Source organism: Colossoma macropomum, unplaced genomic scaffold (assembly GCF_904425465.1).
Source record: "Colossoma macropomum unplaced genomic scaffold, Colossoma_macropomum, whole genome shotgun sequence".
Classification (NCBI taxonomy): Eukaryota; Metazoa; Chordata; class Actinopteri; order Characiformes; family Serrasalmidae; genus Colossoma; species Colossoma macropomum.
Genome location: NW_023496051.1, coordinates 3,178,193 through 3,188,275, shown reverse-complemented (window position 1 = coordinate 3,188,275; position 10,083 = coordinate 3,178,193).

The following is a 10,083-nucleotide window of genomic DNA, read 5'->3' as shown; positions in this document are numbered from 1 at the left end:
CAGTTCTGCTTGAGGAAGTTGACCCTGTGAGAACCTAGAGTCAGTTTTCGACAGCATCGGTTACTCCTGACAATTCAGAGAGTCGGAGAGGTATGGTCTCTCGTCATAGTTGCAGTCATTAACTTGGCCATGGCATCTTGAACGAGCTGCAGACGAGATGAAGTAGATCACGCAACGTACCACTAGGAAAGATCTTAACCATTGAATTATGCAGACATTTGCGGAAAAAAATTGGCGGAATTCTCTTTAAAATCTAAAAAGTAAGTAATTTCAGACTTTTTAACGACAGTGTAAAACTCAGTCAGGTGAACACAGGATTTACCCACTCATTTAATAATGTATCATCTCTAATGGTACCACTTTAGAATAAGACTACCCTTATTAAGCATTTATAAATGGTTTAAAATTTAGTTTATCAATGGTTATTAATTCGGCCATAAACGCCTTATAAAGCATTAATAAGCAGTTATAACACACAAATAAAAACGGCAACAGTGATCTGTTACTTGCCTAATAGTGAAACCGCATTCAGTTATATACATACCTAAAAATTAAGGTTCTTCAAAGCTCCTTTAGTAAAGAAAATGGTTCTATATAGAACCATGAACACTCAAAGTACCCCTTGCATGATTGAAGGGTTCTTTCCATCGTGAAAGGGTTTTTCAGATTAATGGAGAAAGTGCTATAGATGGATCTACATAGAACCTTTTTGAAAAGGGTTCTATATAGCACCAAAAAGGGTTCTCCTATTGTTACAATGTCAGGCTTGTTACAATAGGAGAACGCTTTTGAGGGCTATATAGAACCCTTTTCAAAAAGGGTTCTACTCTCCATTAATCTGAAGAACCATTTCACGATGCAAAGAACCCTTTAATCGTGCAAAAGGTTCTTTGAGTGTTCATGGTTTTACATAGAACCATTTTCTTTACTAAAGAACCCTTAAAGAACCTTCATTTTAGGTGTGTAGTTAAACCGCAATTCTCGCTGGTTGCTTATCTCACCTTGTCTTCTTCATTAGTCAGCATTAAAACTGTCGGCTTCATCAGATGTAACAACTCACATTCCTCCATTTAATAATGCGTCATAACTGTTTAATAATGATTTTTAAGGGGTTTATGACCTAGTGAATAACCAATAATAAACTTGTTTTAAACCTTTTATAAACAGCTTATAAGGGTAGACTTATTCTAAAGGGGTACCTCTCTAATGGTTGGGTTATTGTAGAAGTGTGTAAGGGACCAGGTTCGTATTAATACTTTCACTTTTGCGTACTTTTGTAAGTACACAACAGAACTGAGAGAGCAAAGCACGTTCCTGAAAGAGAGCGTGTTGTTGTTGTTAGTGTCACAACCCCCTCTGTGCCCTGAGGTCGCAGCTCGGCGGGGTCTTAGGGGACTTGCTCCAGCGCAGCACTGTCTGATTTCACTAATGAGCGTCTCTTCGTTGTTAAGGAGAGCTTGTTGGTGAAATGGAGAGGTGGATGATGCTTAGAAAGGGTATTCTGAGCTAAGCCAGGTGTCCTTACCTTAGAGCAAACACACACATAGACATCAGTATCAACAGCGTGTTAATGTGCTAATTCTGCTGGGAATGAGGGCAACACAGGGAAGATGGGGAGAGAGTAGAGTGTCAGTGTGTGTGTGTGTGTGTGTGTGTGTGTGTGTGTGTGTGTGTGTGTGTGATCCATGTACTCATACTGTTTTGGATATGTGTGTGTCGATATGTGTGTGTGTGTTTGGGCCTGTAGGTTATGGAGTCATTTGACTGTGTGTGCGTGATTAATGTAGTTGGCAGTTAAGATCTCTGTTTGTTTACACTGTGTACGACTGGGGCCGTATTACAGAAAATTCTTAAGTCTGAGATCATATCTTATCTGCTTTGTCGCCATGGCAACTTCAGTTAAGACTGAAGTTAGGACAGAAGCCATTACAGAAGCAGTTCTTAAGTTTGTAATCTTATCTTATATCCAGATAAGAAAACAGAAACAGAAAGCTGTTTTACAGAAACATCCTAAGCTGCTAAAATATCCCAAATACTCTCCTAACTTTAAGATAAACCCCAGAGCGTCTTAACTTCTGTTTTAACCGTCTGTTTCTATGGTTTTATGCAGTGAAGGGCAGCACAGTTGTATAACTAGTATAATGATGCTACATTTATCTACACTGAAAACGGTGCTTTGACTTGTGAGGGTTTTTAAATATCGTTTTTAAGAGCTCAGACGCTGCAGACTCGATCTCCACCGTCCCTCTTAGTACCTTTGTAAGGTAATGTTTGATAAAAACTCTTCAGATACAATGTTGCAGTGATGGTGGTGAATAATGAGGAAGCAGAGCTGAACAAGTGTCTGTTTATTAGGAGGAATAACGTTAGCGCTCGGCTAAAGCGCTTGGGAAATGAAACTGAAACTGTGGAGCGGCGACTCTGATAAACAGCACAAAGCTCTGACACAATATTCTTAACTTTCCAGGTTCCTACATTTTCTGTCTTTAAGTACTGTAAAACTGTTTTGTCCTTAAATTTTCTGAAAGGAATTCGTAAAGTTCAGTCTTAGAAGTCGGTTGCACTTTCTGCTTTTCGCGATCCAAGTAATCCACACAGAACACCAGCAGCTTCTTCTTCATATATCTTTATGTCTGTTTCCTTTTCTCAGTCTTGACAGCTACACATCCTTTCAGACCCACAGCGCTGAGTCGTCTTCTCACAGTGGAAGGATGGACAGAAACACCTGTGGATGTTTTCAGATCTGAAGCAGCTTGATTTCTCCTCTCTCTCAAAGATGGAAGTGCTGTTTATCTGATGGGGACAGGTGTCTACCAGGTCTTTCTTCTGTATCTTTTAACCTTGTCTAACCCTTAAACTTGTAGTCATTTTGTTCGGAAATGAAATAAATGAAAGGTGGTCTTTTACAGCCTCTTATGACCATTTTCCATTTTGGAGATTAGCCACTTCAGCAGGCATAATAAGAGAAGAGAAGCAAGCAGTTGCTGCTATTTTGAATTTTTGCTTCATTGCCTAATTGCATGTTGTTGCTGTTGTACAAAAATTGTATCACAATTTGTCTTTTTTTTCCTTTTTATTATTTTAAATATTATTATCATTAGCAATTGCAATCTGAAATCGGGGGGGTACTGCAGCCCCCTCTGCACCCCCACTCCATGCATCCCATTTATAGTGTATACCATTGTATACTCACCAGCTTATAGGGTAAGAGTTGGCGAAGGCTTATTATTCAGTAACTACAGAGACTTCAATGCAAACTAGCAGAGCTATTCTTAGGTTATAGAAGTGTTTAATAACACTTTGGGACCACCGGTGGTCACTGACCATTTGAGGGGTTCTCTAAACATCCAGCAGTTAGGCTCTGTTCTTCACTTTTTGAAGCACTCTTGGTCTAAAGTGAAATGATAAAGCTCAAACATCAGAGGTTTGACCAATCACAAAGCACTGCTGATGCTGTTACTAACAAATGGGGGAAAAAAAGGATAAGCAACTAAAACCCCAATTGAAATGAACTCATTTAGAACTTGACAGCAGCAACACATGACTGTGAGTCTTCATGCCCTCAGGCAGCACTGCATTAAAAACAGGCCTGATTCTGTACTGGACATCACTGCATGGGCTCAGAAACACTTCCAGAAATCACTGTCTGTGAACAGTTCGCCGTGCAATTCACAAATGCAAGTTAAAACTGTATCATGCAAAGAAGAAGTCATATGTCAACACAATCCAGAAACGCCGCCGTCTTCTCTGGGCCAAAGCTCATTTAAGATGGACTGAGGCAAAATGGAAAACTGCTCTGTGGTCAGATGAATCAAAAGTTGAAATTCTTTTTGGAAACCACAGATGCTGTGTCCAGCGGACTCAAGAGGAGAGGGACCCTCCAGCTTGTTATCAGCGCACAGCTCAAAAGCCTGCATCTCTGATGGTCTGTGGTCGCATTAGTACCTATGGCGTGGGCAGCTTACACATCTGGACAGGCACTATCAGTGCTGAACAGTATATAGAGATTTTAGAACAACATATGCTCCCATCCAGACAGCGTCTCTTTCAGGGAAGGCTTTGCATATTTCAGCAAGACAATGCTAAACCACAAACTGCATCCATCACAACAGCATGGCTTCGCAGAGGAAGAGTCTGGGTGCTGAACTGGCCTGTCTGCAGTCCAGACCTTTCACCAATAGAAAACAGTTGGCGCATCATGAAACAAAAAATCCGGCAAAGAAGACCCAGGACTGGTGATCAGATAGAATCCTACATCAGACAAGAATGGGACAACATTCCTCTCCCAAAACTCCAGCAGTTGGTTTCCTCACTTCCCAGATGTTCACAGACTGTTGTTAAAAGAAGAGGGGATGCTACACAATGGTAGTCCTTCCCTCTTTTTCTCTTCTTGCTTTTCATCCACCTGTGCCAGACTGAACAGCCCAAGACGCTTTCCCTGACCTAATTTAAGGCCTAAACTTTTTTTTTAAGGATTTGCACTAGTGAATCACTGTTAGTGTTGCAACTTTGCACAAGACTGGACTTAACTCGGGGATCCGCCCCAAGCAGAAGACGAGACTTTTCATTCTGAGTTGGAACTTGATCTTTGAAGGGTTTTGTCATTTCTTGATGTCGAAAATAAACAGGAAAAAGTCAGAAGTGCAGATGGAGAATGTAAATCGATCGGAAATGGACTGTGTACTTGTGTACGAATGGGACTGGACTTGTGTACTTATGCAGTGATTAAATTACATATAAACAATTATGGATTGTTGAATGAATTCACTGCTCAGCTAAATGACTGTCAAAGCTTTTACAGGGCAGCCGTTCACATTTCAGCCATGCGTTTACCAATGTTCTGATTCAGATATCGTGATTGACCTTTATCATCTCACAGACTACCCGTTGCGGAAATCTCATGTCCCAAGAGAGCACGACCCCACCTAACGTCCACAGCCGCTGTTTCCTTAAGCAAGACATTTAACTAGGTCTAGGGAGGGTTCACCGTGTCGTTGCTTCAAGGAAGTGATTTCAGGTAAAAGAATGAATGAATGACTGCATGTAAGCAACACAGAGTAATAGTGCCCATAAGCACCACTCCCTTTCCAGGTAAAACCGTCTTAGTCAGGGCAAACATGGATTGCGACACAGCTCGGCATTTAATGTTAGCTTCTTTTATTAGACGTAGATCGCCATCGTCATAATCATCTTCATCAGAAACAATTTCAGTATCCTGTATGGCTCTGTCTCTGACAGATGCCATGTCGAAAAGTATATAGAAATGTTCTGCATGCTCAGTATTACAACATATTGACTTAAATTCCTATGTACACTGTGTTGCCAGTTTAGTACACCTGCCATATGGCTGCTCTTAGCATGCAGGAAATAACTGCAGCCCATCTGTTGTGGCTCCTCTTTACCTTCTCCATCAATGGAAGGGGTCCCAGTAGGACCATTTCATGTTGTATTGATGTGTATATCAGACGCAGGTAGATGTACCCCATAAACTGGCAACTCGGTGTATATAGAGCATACAAAATGCTAGGGATGCCGTACCAAGCACAAAAAAATGTTTAGAGTTTTAATGCATCAGTAACACTTTACTGTACGGGTGCTGTTCATAAGACTGAATGACACCTACATAAGCTTGCAATGGCAACTGACATAACCCTACATAACTGTTTATAAATGCTTATTCCAACAGGCGTCATCTGTCATAATGGCTACTTTAGCTAACTTTGATGAAAATTGGCAAACGTAACCTTTATAGCGACTGATGCCCATTGGAATAAGTATTTATTAACATTTATGTCAGTTGTCATGACAGGCTTATGTACAGTGGGTGTCATGTAGCCTTATGAACAGCATCCTAGAGTAAAGTGTTACCAATACATCAATTGTGGCTTTACAGTTTCAGCCATGAGCAGTGTGCGAAATACCCCTGGTATTCAGTGGGTCCCATGATGGCTGGTAGTTTTGCAGAGGTCTCCCAGGCATAGTCACAGTTGTGAGGCTATAAACAACCAATTGGGTGAAACAGTCTGCTACAGCGCCACCTTGAGGCAGAGCAGTGTTGCATCTCTAGGTAGTTAAGACTACCAAAGAGAGAAACTTGCAGATTGTGGGTGAAACAGCTAAACACTGAGCCTTCCCTGAATTTGGATTTGTTTGTCTGTTTTGCTCTTATGACAGCATAACGTCAAAAGCCGATACCACCCCCCCCAAGAATTGTGATTTTGAGACACTCAGGGGGTCCATGAGGTTAATTAGGGGGTCCCAGGCCCCCTAGAACTCCCTATATTTCGCACATTGGTCATACGTTAGCTGACTGTAGCATGTCTCAATCACAGTACCACACTGACTGGCATCTGTGTAAGATCATATATGTAAGGGTTCAGCGGTCATTCTGTCTGACTGAGCATGACCTGAACAAGGTACAAACATGGCACTGTGCATATTTCAACTGGTTTTACATTGTATCATGGTATCCCTAATGTTTTGTACACTCAGCATGTATACGTTATCTTTTTTTAAAATTTTTACCCATTTAAAAATGCCAACTGTGTGAATATTCACGAGGAACGGACCAAGAGAAACTGTCCAAAATGACATGTAATAAAATCTTACATTAAAGATAAGAGCTTTGCTTATTATTTTGAGATATGATGTTTTCTTAAGACAGCGACCAAATATCCATCATCAATAAACTCATGGTAAAAAGGCACTTGGAACTGGTTACAAATACAGATAAATGACAGACATCCCACTGTGCAAAAAGGTTTAAATAAACTACTCAGGTGCCGGCTACAACGAGCCATAGTCTGCTACCAGTGCTTTGCACCCTGCTCTCGCACTGTATCATTTCAACGTACAGTGTGGCGAACTTTGAACTGATGTGTTCAAACTTTCCAGGTAGACGGGGCGACTAGGGATAATAAACAGCAGCAGCCATTAAAGAAAGAGCTAATCATCAACCATCTGACCACTGAAGTCACAGATTCATCGCAGAAGCTCCTCGACACGTTTACGCGTCTCGTCTCGAAACCGATATAATAGAGCAGAGAAAAGTGAGAGTACAGAACAGAAATGATTAAATGACGTTACGTTTCCTTGTTGAAGCAGTTTGGTCACGATCAGGGTGGGCGTCGCTGAGTTAAATAAACTTTATGATTACGTGATTAAGTTCATCGGCTTGTAGCCTAGCCCTCTGTCTTTGTGTGAGGCGTGTGCTACCACCCTGATGGCCAACATGCTTCTGATGTCAGAGCGCTATTCACAGCCGTTATCAGGGCCATTAGAGGACTGCGTTTCAAACGGCTGTCAGCAGAATACAGTAAGTGACATACATCCCACTGCGGGAGGAGCCAAAGCGTGCAAAGCGAGTGAGCAAGACAGTTTCTGCAGCAGAGCCACACTAAAGCCGTTTGGGGTTGACGTCATACATGTTCTAGTCAAAAACTATGCTGATCTGGAATTCGGGGCTACTTGTGGAAAACAAATATTTATCTGAAGTTAAAAACTTAAAGGATACAGTTAACTGAACTGAAACATACAGCATTAGACCAACTGCTCTATTGGTTATGGTCTTATTATTTGCTATCCAGTGTCGAGCAGAGGAGGACGGGCTCCCCGTTTGAGTCTTGGTTCCTCTCAAGGTTTCTTCCTCTTGCTTTTTGGGAGCTTTTCCTTGCCACTGTCACCACTGGTTTGCTCACTGGAGCTCGGACACAGATTTTTCTGTGAAGCTGCTTTGTAACAAGCACCAAAGTGCTATATAAATAAGCTTTGACTTGACTTGGTTGAGGGTTGTACTTAAAGCCTCACTATGTACGTTTTGGGGATTTTGGCCCAATCCCATTTCACCCCTCACCCCTACCACTGAGCCCTTAGCCCTCTGTTTTGCGCGGTTCATGTCTAAGGGTAGGGTGTCCCAATTCTTGTTGAGATAGAGGGGTAGGGCAAAGTGTTGGGGCTACATGGCCCTCCAAACGGAGGTTTTTCAGAGACTCCAAACAGAGTGATAAGAAAAAATGAAAAACTGGCAAGACGGCTGAAAAAGACACCAAAGAAACCCACAAATGTGAGAATTTTCTACGTTAAATTAAAATTACGATATCTTAGTTTAATGCTGTTTCAGTGTATTATGGTCGTTTTCTTCGTAACAAGCATAAAAATCGCTAAAAGTATGCTAATGTCTTGGTAGCTAGCTAGCTAACTTTCCCGTTCCACCTTAAATAACACAGCAGTATTGATGCTTGAAGCGCCAGAATGTAACTGCTGCACCATTTAAAGTGGAACGGGAAAATTCAAACAAGAAGCTGGTGAATGTCTGACTTCAGCTTTGTATCTTAAATGAATTAGGGGTGGGCGATAATAAATAATTGCCCCCCTCTTTGAAGTCATATGATGCCCCAAATTTAACTAAAGCCCAGCAGTGAGGAGCTGAACTTTACCCTCCTCTGCTGTCACTGAAGTCGAGCCAGGTTGCCTACAGAGCAGCGCTGGTAGCTGTTAATGAAGCAATGTTTGTTTGTTTTCATAGGGCAAGATTTCAACTACCCTTTGTAACTCCATTCCAAGGGGTTTTGGTGACACTGGAAAACATGGGGTAGAGGCAAAAAGGAAAAATGGGATTGGGCCTTGGAGACCTCTCTGGTGGACATGTGTAATGGTGCAGAAGAACAATTGTAACCTGACCTTCTTTTTGAGCCTGTGCTTGTGCCCTTAATATGCAAAGAGGTGTGACGCGGTCTGACTCGACACCCTCTTACTCATAGCAGCGCACACACACATACACTATATTGCAGCGCATTTCTTTTCTCCAGACTCAATAATGCTAATTCTTTCATTTTTTAACACACACAGTGCTGCTTTCAGTGCTTTACAGTACTGTTTTTGCAAATGTCTAAAACTGAAGCAATAAAACTTAGACTTAAGTTCTAAAAATAAATTTGCCCTTAAAGATTTTTTTTTACATTTTGTGATTTGAGTTCACTCAAGACGTTCTATACAAGCAGTCATGCATATACTAAGCCTTCTGTGTCAGGTTTCTTGGACAAAGGAAGCTTTGAACACAAAGCTTCTGTCGGAAAAAAAAACCTCTGTCTCCATTTTTCAGTTTTTGACATAATTTGAATTGAATGCCTGTTGTCCTTTACATATTGTGTAAATTTCATGATGAATGGACCAAAAGAAACGACCCAAAATTACTTGGAAAAAGTCTGGTTCTATTGACTTACATCGAAAGTTAAGTATGTTTTTTCCTTCTCCAGTAAAGTTACCATTACCAACAGCGAGATGTTATGCATAAAACTGATGCACAAGCCTGAGTGTATAAACACACTTCTTTTCCTCATATATATCCATTGTAGGGAGGATTGTGCTAAAATAGCTGGAGAGATTGAAATGTGACTAGACATTATTTTCCTGCAGAGTCCACCTAGTGACTCCTATAATTTGATCCAGAGTATAGGTACGTCCCTGTAGAATGTTCAATTATTAACACCACTATCTCTTCGTAGCCAAACATGCTATCAGTTTTGCTAACGGCTTCACCATTTCACAGCGCCTTTTAAACCCTGCACCTCACAAACATGTCAGACAGTCCTGTGTGCAGTTTGTGTAAATAGCTACAGCCTTAATAAACTGACAGTTTCAGGCGCACTGCAAGTGCACACTGTGGTACATTTTGTCCTGCACCTTTTCAGGTACATATATCTGGCTTGTGTGTTCCAGTATGTAGTAGAGAATTGACCGATCCATGCTCTGCCCACAAATTAGTTCTTGTAACTGCTGCACGGTTGGAAAAGCTACACTGAACACAAGCAAAAATCCCAAATTCCAATGGGAAATTGTAATGATCTTTGTCTAGAGTCGCTATATAACATTGAGTGCGTTTACATGCACTCAATAATCTGATCATAATCAGATTTCTGCAGTTATCCGATTATTCAAATGGTCATGTAAACACCATACTCCGATCTAGAAATCTGATTAAGAAATCTGATAAAGAGAGCTGGATTTTAGCTCCGTAATCTGATTTCCTAGTGCATGTGAACTCTTACTCTGATTTCTTTCGGATTTCTCAGTCTGTGCATGCGC